Source organism: Manis pentadactyla, chromosome 9 (assembly GCF_030020395.1).
Source record: "Manis pentadactyla isolate mManPen7 chromosome 9, mManPen7.hap1, whole genome shotgun sequence".
NCBI classification, from domain to species: domain Eukaryota; kingdom Metazoa; phylum Chordata; class Mammalia; order Pholidota; family Manidae; genus Manis; species Manis pentadactyla.
Window position 1 is genome coordinate 44,358,030 of NC_080027.1, and position 10,903 is coordinate 44,368,932.

Genomic DNA, 10,903 nt, shown 5'->3' on the forward strand with positions numbered 1-10,903 from the left:
TGGGAGTATCCCCTCCTCCTCTATTTTTTGGAAAACTTTAAGGAGAATGGGTATTATGTCTTCCCTGTATGTCTGATAAAATTCCGAGGTAAATCCATCTGGCCCGGGGGTTTTGTTCTTTGGTAGTTTTTTGATTACCTCTTCAATTTCGTTGCTGGTAATTGGTCTGTTTAGATTTTCTGTTTCTTCCTGGGTCAATCTTGGAAGGTTATATTTTTCTAGGAAGTTGTCCATTTCTCCTAGGTTTCCCAGCTTGTTAGCATATAGGTTTTCATAGTATTCTCCAATAATTCTTTGCATTTCCGTGGGGTCCGTCGTGATTTTTCCTTTCTCTTTTCTGATACTGTTGATTTGTGTTGACTCTCTTTTCTTCTTAATAAGTCTGGCTAGAGGCTTATCTATTTTGTTTATTTTCTCGAAGAACCAGCTCTTGGTTTCATTGATTTTTGCTATTGTTTTATTCTTCTCAATTTTATTTATTTCTTCTCTGATCTTTATTACGTCCCTCCTTCTGCTGACCTTAGGCCTCATCTGTTCTTCTTTTTCCAATTTCAATAATTGTGACATTAGACCATTCATTTTGGATTGCTATTCCTTTTTTAAATATGCTTGGATTGCTATATACTTTCCTCTTAAGACTGCTTTTGCTGTGTCCCACAGAAGTTGGGGCTTAGTGTTGTTGTTGTCATTTGTTTCCATATATTGCTGGATCTCCATTTTGATTTGGTCATTGATCCATTGATTATTTAGGAGCGTGTTGTTAAGCCTCCATGTGTTTGTGAGCCTCTTTGCTTTCTTTGTACAGTTTATTTCTAGTTTTATGCCTTTGTGGTCTGAAAAGTTGGTTGGTAGGATTTCAATCTTTTGGAATTTTCTGAGGCTCTTTTTGTGGCCTAGTATGTGGTCTATTCTGGAGAATGTTCCATGTGCACTTGAGAAGAATGTATATCCCGCTGCTTTTGGATGTAGAGTTCTATAGATGTCTATTAGGTCCATCTGCTCTACTGTGTTGTTCAGTGCTTCCGTGTCCTTACTTATTTTCTGCCCAGTGGATCTATCCTTTGGGGTGAGTGGTGTGTTGAAGTCTCCTAGAATGAATGCATTGCAGTCTATATCCCCCTTTAGTTCTTTTAGTATTTGTTTCACATATGCTGGTGCTCCTGTGTTGGGTGCATATATATTTAGAATGGTTATATCCTCTTGTTTGACTGAGCCCTTTATCATTATGTAGTGTCCTTCTTTATCTCTAGTTACTTTCTTTGTTTTGAAGTCTATTATGTCTGATATTAGTACTGCAACCCCTGCTTTCTTCTCACTGTTGTTTGCTTGAAATATGTTTTTCCATCCCTTGACTTTTAGTCTGTACATGTCTTTGGGTTTGAGGTGAGTTTCTTGTAAGCAGCATATAGATGGGTCTTGCTTTTTTATCCATTCTGTTACTCTGTGTCTTTTGATTGGTGCATTCAACCCATTAACATTTAGGGTGACTATTGAAAGATATGTACTTATTGCCATTGCAGGCTTTAAATTCGTGGTTACCAAAGGTTCAAGGTTAGCCTCTTTAGTATCTTACTGCCTAACTTAGCTCGCTTATTGAGCTGTTATATACACTGTCTGGAGATTCTTTTCTTCTCTCCCTTCTTGTTCCTCCTCCTCGATTCTTCATATGTTGGGTGTTTTGTGCTGTGCTCTTTCTAGGAGTGCTCCCATCTAGAGCAGTCCCTGTAAGATGTTCTGTAGAGGTGGTTTGTGGAAAGCAAATTCCCTCAGCTTTTGTTTGTCTGGGAATTGTTTAATCCCACCGTCATATTTGAATGATAGTCGTGCTGGATACAGTATCCTTGGTTCAAGGCCCTTCTGTTTCATTGTATTAAATATATCATGCCATTCTCTTCTGGCCTGTAGGGTTTCTGTTGAGAAATCTGACGTTAGCCTGATGGGTTTCCCTTTAAAGGTGACCTTTTTCTCTCTAGCTGCCTTTAACACTCTTTCCTTGTCCTTGATCTTTGCCATTTTAATTATTATGTGTCTTGGTGTTGCCCTTCTTGGATCCTTTCTGTTGGGGGTTCTGTGTATTTCCGTGGTCTGTTTGATTACTTCCTCCCCCAGTGTGGGGAAGTTTTCAGCAATTATTTCTTCTAAGATACTTTCCATCTCTTTGCCTCTCTCTTCTTCTTCTGGGACCCCTATAATACGGATATTGCTCCTTTTAGATTGGTCACACAGTTCTCTTAATATTTTTTCATTCCTGGAGATCCTTTTGTCTCTCTCTATGTCAGCTTCCATGCGTTCCTGTTCTCTGATTTCAATTCCATCAATGGCCTCTTGCATTCTATCCATTCTGCTTATAAACCCTTCCAGAGTTTGTTTCATTTCTGCGATCTCCTTTCTGGCATCTGTGATCTCTTTCCGGACTTCATCCCATTTTTCTTGCGTATTTCTCTGCATCTCTGTCAGCATGTTTATGATTCTTATTTTGAATTCTTTGTCAGGAAGACTGGTTAGGTCTGTCTCCTTCTCTGGTGTTGTCTCTGTGATCTTTGTCTGCCTGTAGCTTTGCCTTTTCATGGTGATAGAAATAGTCTGCAGAACTGGGACGAGTGACGGCTGGAAGGACTTCCTTTCTTGTTGGTTTGTGGCCCTCCTCTCCTGGGAGAACAGCGGCCTCTAGTGGCTTGTGCTGCGCAGCTGCGCGCAGACAGTGTTTCTGCTTCCTGCCCGGCTGCTATGGAGTTAATCTCCGCTGTTGCTGTGGGCGTGTCCTGGCTCGGGCAGCTACTCCAAAATGGTGGAGTCGCGTTGGAGCAGGAGCTGCTTGGAGGCTATTTATCTCTGTAAGGGGCCTCCCTGCTCCCTGCAGCCCAGGGGTTAGGGTGCCCAGAGATCCCGGATTCCCTACCTCTGGATTAAGTGGCCCGCCCTGCCCCTTTAAGACTTCCAAAAAGCACCCGCCAAAACAAAACAACGACCACAAAAAAAAACAAGAAAAAAAATTTTTTTAATTAAAAAAAAAAAAATTTTTAATTAAAAAAAGAAAAGGTGGTCGTTCGTTTTTCTTTATTCTCCGGTGCCAGCCTCAGGCCTCTGCTCACCGGTCTTTCTGCCCTGTTTCCCTAATATTGGGGTCCCTGTCCCTTTAAGACTTCCAAAAAGCGCTCGCCAAAACAAAGCAGCAAAAAAGCAAAAAAAAAAAAAAAAATGGTCGCGCGCTTTTCTTATGTCCTCTGTCGCCCAGCCTCCAGTGCCTGCTCACTGTTCTTGCTGCCCTGTTTTCCCAGTATCGAGGGCCCTGCACTCTGGCCCGGATGGCTGGGGCTGGGTGTTCGGCAGCCCTGGGCTCCGTCTCCCTCCCGCTCCGCCTGCTCTTCTCCCGCCGTGAGCTGGGGGGAGGGGCGCCCGGCTCCCGCGGGGCCGGGGCTTGTATCTTACCCCCTTCGCGAGGCGCTGGGTTCTCTCAGGTGTGGATGTGGTCTGGATATTGTCCTGTGTCCTCTGGTCTTTATTCTAGGAAGGGTTGTCTTTGTTATATTTTCATAGATATATGTTGTTTTGGGAGGAGATTTCCGCTGCTCTACTCACGCCGCCATCTTCCGCCCCGCCCCTCTTGAGTTTTATTTTTATAGTAAGTTTGGAGTAACTAAGAGCATTACCTCCTTTTATCACATATAAACATCTTAACTAATTTATTAATTAATTTTATTGAGTAATAAATAGCATCAAATCAACATGCAATAGTGAGGATTCTTGACTTCTTACATACTTTCAAGAGATTTATGACAATCCATGAGAAATTTATTTTTATATACAAGCAAGCATTGCTGTTTTAAACTCCATCTCTTTGATTATAAATTGTTTGAGAAAAATGCACTCCTTAATTAGATTCATATTAGTGATTTTTCAGTTTGCAAAGAAAAGAAGCATAGATTATCATTTCTTTGTTTTAAGCCAGCTTGACTTACAATGTAGCTTCACTTATATTATGGTAATAACTTCTAAATTTTCAATCATTTGACTATTTTCCTTATTTTCAAGTTGTGAAATCTTACCTTTATGATATACATTTCACTGCATTTTAGTTGGAACTTGGAAAAAGGGCCAATATAATGCTGTGAATTGGGTGCCATATTACCTTTCAGGATTGGGAGTTATTTTTATTACCAGTCCACTACACCATTTATGATTTGTTCAAATCTTGAGCTTCCAAAATATAAGCAAGGATTCCAAAGGAACCTAATGACAAACCCACATTTTCTCTAAGCAAAGTTCATCACCAAGTCTTCTATCTCTATTTTATACACTTTCTGATTAAGATTGAAATTTAAAAGCTTTTAACTTATATACTTATATATTTGCTACCAGTCAGCTTGTCTCATGTATATATCCAGTGTATACATTTTACATTTATGTCAAAACAACAGTACCTCTTCAGAATACATGGTATAAAGATTAACTCTTAGATTAATGACTAAGAATCTCCACTGTAGAAGGTAGATGACTGCAAATTTAAATATTTTGAGGAATCCTTTAAAGAGACAAAAGGTTTACCAAGTTTGGGGTCAGAAATTCATGGGCAGAGTTCCACAAAGTAATCAAAATTAGCTCTTTCTAGTAGCATATACATTAACACTTTTTTTCCTAATTTGGTGATGAGGATGAGGATGATGAAGATGTTTTATTGCTAGAGCTAAAAAATATAACAACATCCTCTCCTTAAGATCCTCATGAATGACAATTCCTCAAGGTTTGCAGTACAGAGTAAACATTATTCCTTTCCCAAATGACTGGTCATCTGACTGCAGACTAATTATTAAGTAATACATATCTTTCCATTGATAAATGCTCCTACCAAAAACAGTCGTGCTTTGTTAATATTGATCCAGAAGATAAAGCAAATGAGTTGGGCATTTATTCTTAGCAGTAAAAAATATGAAGTTCTGTAAACCTGGAATTAAGATTGAAAGTTTGGTAATCATCTACAGATTTGTGAAAGAAGGGTAAGAATTCCTCTGAGAACCAAGAAACAGTCATCTGCTGATGGATTAATGAGAAGAATGATGACACTTTGGAATGGCTGCTAATTGAACTACTAACCCACCTGAAACACTGTTTGAGGTTTGAGATTAGAGACCAATTGTAACTTCTATGTCAATCAAGAAAACTACCAACTGGTGATAAAAGAATGCCTCTGCTGCTGCTTACAAACTGTGTTTGAGTAACTTTTTTGTAGACATTTCTTGCAAGTTAACTTTTTCTGGACAATTTTAAATATTATCTTTTCCTAGACAGAAATGGTAAAGAAATGAATGATTCTACTAACAGAATTTCCAACACTATACTTGAATTGAAAAACATGGGTTTTATTTACCACTCTTTATACTTATAAATCTTTCAACTAATAGTCTATCTTATAAAGTCTTAATTTTTGAGTTCCTTAAATAAATGTTTTATTCCTTCTCCCTGACCAAAGTTTTCTTCATCTATGTGACTTACAGCTCTTCAATCTAAAGTGTTTCATATCCCTTTCATGGAGAACCACTTCTGGATCCTGCCACAGATCTGTTGGGGTCTTGACACCGTAGATGATGGAGTTTAGCAAGGGTGGAAAGATGATGCAGATGTTGCCCATGAGGACATGGACCACAGGAGAGAGGTGCTTCCCAAAGTGGTGCACCATGCTCAGACCAATGATTGGGATGTAGAAAACCAGCACTGCACTGACGTGGGAGACACAGGTCAGCAAGGACTTGAGTCACTCCTCATGGAATGCAATAGGCAAGACTGAGTGCAGGATCAGAATATAGGATGCAAGAATTAACAAGGAATCAAACTAAAGGGTACAAATAACCAGGGCCAAGGCATAGAAACTGTTGAAGTGGATGTCAGAACATGCTAGTCTCAGCAGGTCCTGGTGCAGGCAGAAAGAGTGGGAGAGGATGTGGAAACGGCAGTAATGGGAAAACTTTAGGCAGATTATGGGAGCACTGATGAACACGAAACTTCTAACTGTAATTCCCAGTCTGATTTTGATTGATCCTGGCATTGGTTAATATGGGTGTATACCTCAGAGGATTACAGATTGCTGTAAAATGATCAAAAGCCACGGCAAGAAGGATGCCAGACTCTATGAGGGATAGACCATGGATGAAGTAGGTTTGGACAATGAAGGCATCCAGACCAATCTCCTGGCTGAGCCCCCACAGGATACCCAGCACGGTGTGCACTGTGGACAGCACCAGGCACAGGTCAGGGAGGGCCAGCATGGCCAGGAGGCAGAACATGGGCTGGTGCAGGCTGTGCTCAGTCTGGATCACATGCAGCACCAGGCAGTTTCCTGAGAGTACCATGGCATAGATACACGAGAAAGGGATGGAGAGCCAGGGATATTCCCCTTCCAGTTCAGGGAATCCTGTTAGCAGAAAGGGTGAAGAATTGTCATGAGTAGAAAAAGCAGGCATTGACAATTTGAGGTGATTTCTCTGTGAGTCGGTATGTTCATTTGGTAGATAACTTTCAGACAACTTTTTTCTCATGCAGGACAGATTTGAGCAAAAGTGGGATATCATGTAATATGGAATTCTTCAGTTCAGATTAAAAAGTCATATTTATTGTTGTTCATATCCATTATGCAAGTACATCTCCACACTTAATAATCTTAGTCCATTTCAACATAGTAAAACATTGAGGGTAGAAAAAAGACAAAAGTGACGTAAGTAGATTTTGCCTTTTCTAAAGAAATTTGTGATTTTATAAGATTTGATTTTCAAATGTATTTCTCTTTCAGTTACATCCTGTTGCTATTGTGAAAAATAGTTACCCTGCACCTTCAGAGGACCTTTTCATTCATTCTGTGATTCAGTTACATCTACCCAACAATCCCTGCTCAAGTCGCAATTCCATTACAAAAACTCAGATACATTTGTGTCTCTCATCCCAAGAAACTAGATTGTATCTTTTTAGTCCTTGCAGGGAGAGAGAGAGCTAGAGGACTGTGATTTATAACATCAGGAAAAAGTCTAATTGTTCTAAATTGACCCCATGTTCCCTAGGCATATTTTGTTCAAATTTTAAAGAGAATGATGAAAATACCTATTATCTAATTGCAATCTGGAATTATGCAACAGCAACACGTTTGTTTTATTTGACAAACATATTCCGTTTGATGTTCTGGGGTGTTCAAGCACTGCTCTAGGCATTTAAAAATTATTAGGTAATTTCAGCCTCACATAAACCCCTAAGCAATAGGTATTATGATGAGCCATGCTTTACAGATGAGTGCATTGGGCTCAAGAAAGGCTAAGTAGCTTGCTGAATTCCCACAGTGAGTAAACGATTATTTGTTTTCTGATGGTCTGACTCCAGGGCCCATGCTCTGAACTCTTCCGTTCTGTCCTAAATTTCATCCTCCCTGAGACTCCTTCAGTTCACATTTACTCCTCACATGCGAGCTGAAATACACCTTCCTCTGATTTCTCCAATATTCACCTATGAGTGATGTTTTTCTTCCCTGCTTCTTAAACGCATTCTATCATGTATATGACAGGCATGACAGTTTTGAGCATTAGAATGTTGTTAAAGACTCAAAGTAGATTAAAGAATGCTCTAGTCAGATTAAGTTTTCACTTTCCACAGAGAATTACTGCTAGCTTTGTCCCTTGAAGGTAGAGAGACTATACAGTTAGGGTTAAAAGACTCACAAAAGTATTTGGAACATTATTGGTGCCATTATAGATGTATAATATTGTGAAAGTTTCCAAGCCCGTAGCTCCAGACCAGTGTTATCCCAGAGAAATACAATGTGAACCACTTATGTGGCTTTAAAAGTTTTAAGTAAAAAGAAACAGTTGTAACTAATTTTAGGATTTTAACTAACCATACCTAAAATATTATATCAATGTATAGTCAATATAAACCTTATTGAAGGGACATTTGCAGTCATTTTTCCATGCTAAGTCTGTTCTAGTATGTATTTTATACTTACGTAACATCTCCGTTTGGACTTGCCACTTTTCATGCACTTAGCGAGCTACTGGGGCTTGTGGATAACTTATTAAATGAAATAACTGTAACCTTTTCTTCCTCTCTTAAATGGTAAAGATAGCAATTTAGATTTATTAAATGTTTTCTCTGTCTCACTATTCTAAATGCTTTACATAATTCATCTAATTATTAATTGTGCAATCCTATGAAATGTTAATATCCCCATTTTAGATTAAAAAAAACTTATATAACATTAAGTGTCTTGCTCAAGGACACACCATTGAAGAAGACTTTCCAACCCAGTAAGTTTGGTTTTATAAGCACATTCTTTATCTCTATGCTTTACCCCCTATTAAAGTAAAAGATATGATCCACAAGTAATTCTAACCATTAAAATACATAAAACAAATACTCTAATTCTAAGAACTATAGTGATAAGATTTCTAGGCTATAGTAAATGATTTAAGTGATGCTTAATAAAATTACTGTTAGGAAAATATAGGCTCTGATTTCATGCAACTCCTAAGGATTATCAACCACATACAAAACTACAGGACTTATAAACAATGTTTTATATTTTCCAGAACATGAACTCTTTGAATACTTAAGCAATGGGCTCAAAAAAGAGGAAAATCTTGTAGCTGAAGTGAAGGAAAATAAAATGAAATTTTGTTAATAAAAATAACCTGTTTTATATAGGAAATGTCTGCTGCCTTTCAATTAAAATATAAAGACCGGTCAGGGAAGAAGCAAACTATTAGAGGTTTCTTATTTCTCTGACTAATGTTCATTTCCAAATCTCCCTGGATGAAGGAATTATTTTTATAAACTTGCACTTATAAGAATATTCCATACTTGGTGGAGTGGAAAGTCTGTTATGCACACACTGCTCGTGGGTTTCCTTCATCCTCCTCAAGGAGTACAGATCCTATGTATTGCATCACTCATTCTTAGCATCTCCAGGGACCAGGATTTACTCCAGTGGCTCCTATACTTCTTGCACTTGCATAAATATTGCTTCTCCTAGGATCTCAATGCCACTATGACAAAAGAAATAAGATCGAGATCAGCAAGTGCATCTCTGTTGTGAGTGACAGTTGTTCTTTATTAATTACCAGAATGCACTGATAAATGACTTGTGTAGGTGACTTGGTGTCTTCTGTAATAAGTAGAGATTAATCTTACACCCCACAACAGTGATTTGCAATTTTCACCAGGCTTTAAATGCAAACAGTCCAAATATGTTTTTTTTTCCTACTTTGTATGTTTAAGTTTCGTTATTATACTTTCACAAGCCAAAAATATGGACACTGATTCCTCGGATGGAGCCAATGATCTAATAACAAGGAAGTTTCGCATGTAGGCACAAATTAATTTACTCTTTTGTTTCAGGGAAAATTCACCTTCTGAAAAAATACTAGCACTGGTCTTATGTTTAAAGAGCTATTGCACAAATCCAATCATTCTTATTATATGCTACAGAGATTTTATACTAGGGCAGCAGAATATACATATGAGTTGTAATCAGCTGTTTCATGCATTTTTCCCTGACAGATTTCTCTCTTTATAAATTAATGTCTGTTCAACCTGAGTCCAAAATCAATAACTTCACCTTTCTCCTTATGGGATTCCCTGGCCTGGTAGAGGAATATCCCTGGCTCTCAATCCCTTTCTCATGTATCTATGCCATGGTACTCTCAGGAAACTGCCTGGTGCTGCATGTGATCCAAACTGAACCGAGCCTGCACCAGCCCATGTTCTACTTCCTGGCCATGCTGGCCCTCCCTGACCTGTGCATGGGGCTGTCCACAGTGCACACGGTGCTGGGCATCCTGTGGGGGCTTGTCCAGGAGATTGGTCTGGATGCCTGCATTGCTCAAACCTTCTTTGTTCACAGTCTATCATGCATGGAGTCTGGAGTCCTTCTTGCCATGGCCTTTGATCACTTCGTGGCAATCTGCAATCCTCTGAGATATGCATACATCCTGACAAATACCAGAATCATCAATATTGGAGTGGCCATTTTAGGGAGGAGTTTCCTCTTCATTGTTGCTCCCATAATTCGCCTTAAGTTCTTCCATTACTGCCGTCGCCGGATCCTCTCCCACTCTTTCTGCCTGCACCAGGACCTGCTCTGGCTGGCCTGCTCCGACATCTGCTTCAACAGCTTTTACACCTTAGCTCTGGTTATCTGCACACTGTTCTTGGATTCAGTGCTCATTCTCATCTCCTATATTCTGATCCTGCACTCAGTCTTGTCTATTGCTTCCCACAAGGAGCGACTCAAGTCTTTGCAGACCTGTGTCTCCCATATCGGTGCAGTGCTGGTTTTCTATATCCCAATCATTGGTCTGACCATGGTGCACCGCTTTGGGAAGCACCTTTCTCCTGGTCCATGTTCTCATGGGCAACATCTACATCATCTTCCCACCCCTGATGAACCTCATCATCTATGGTGTCAAGACCCAGCAGATACGTGGCAGGATCCACAGATGGTTCACTAAACAAAACTGAGTACTAGAAGTGAATGTGTTTTCAGGAAGGGAAGGTAGTATTTGCAAAAGGAATGACCAATACTAGCAGAAATAATAAATTTACATGCAATACTTAAAAGGTTAAAGACATATTTATAGTCATTTTCTAGTTTAGTTTTCCAAAGCCAGAGAAGTATGCAGAGAAAGTATTACTGATCTTATAACTCCAGTGAATTATGTTCCACAGTGTGTCAATCGGCACTTGCCTGGGTAATTAATAAATTTGCAGTACCATCCATGCTTTCTGAATCCTTATTCAGTGTAACTTATTTTTTGCATGTAACTGTTATATGTGTATATTTACTTATATGAGACAAGAAATTTTTACATATTATCATGTTGAAGTTAGCTCCTCTTTATCCCCTTCACCTGTTTACCTACCCGTCTCCGCT

The 10,903-nt window shown here is 39.2% G+C and overlaps 2 pseudogenes; one reads left to right on the forward strand and one right to left on the reverse strand.

Annotated features, from left to right (window-relative positions):
* Positions 1–5,511: 5,511 nt before the first annotated feature.
* On the reverse strand, positions 5,512–6,455 carry LOC118912103 (olfactory receptor 51V1-like; annotated as a pseudogene).
* A 3,096-nt stretch (positions 6,456–9,551) lies between these two features.
* On the forward strand, positions 9,552–10,491 carry LOC118912100 (olfactory receptor 51V1-like; annotated as a pseudogene).
* The last annotated feature ends 412 nt before the right edge of the window (positions 10,492–10,903 follow it).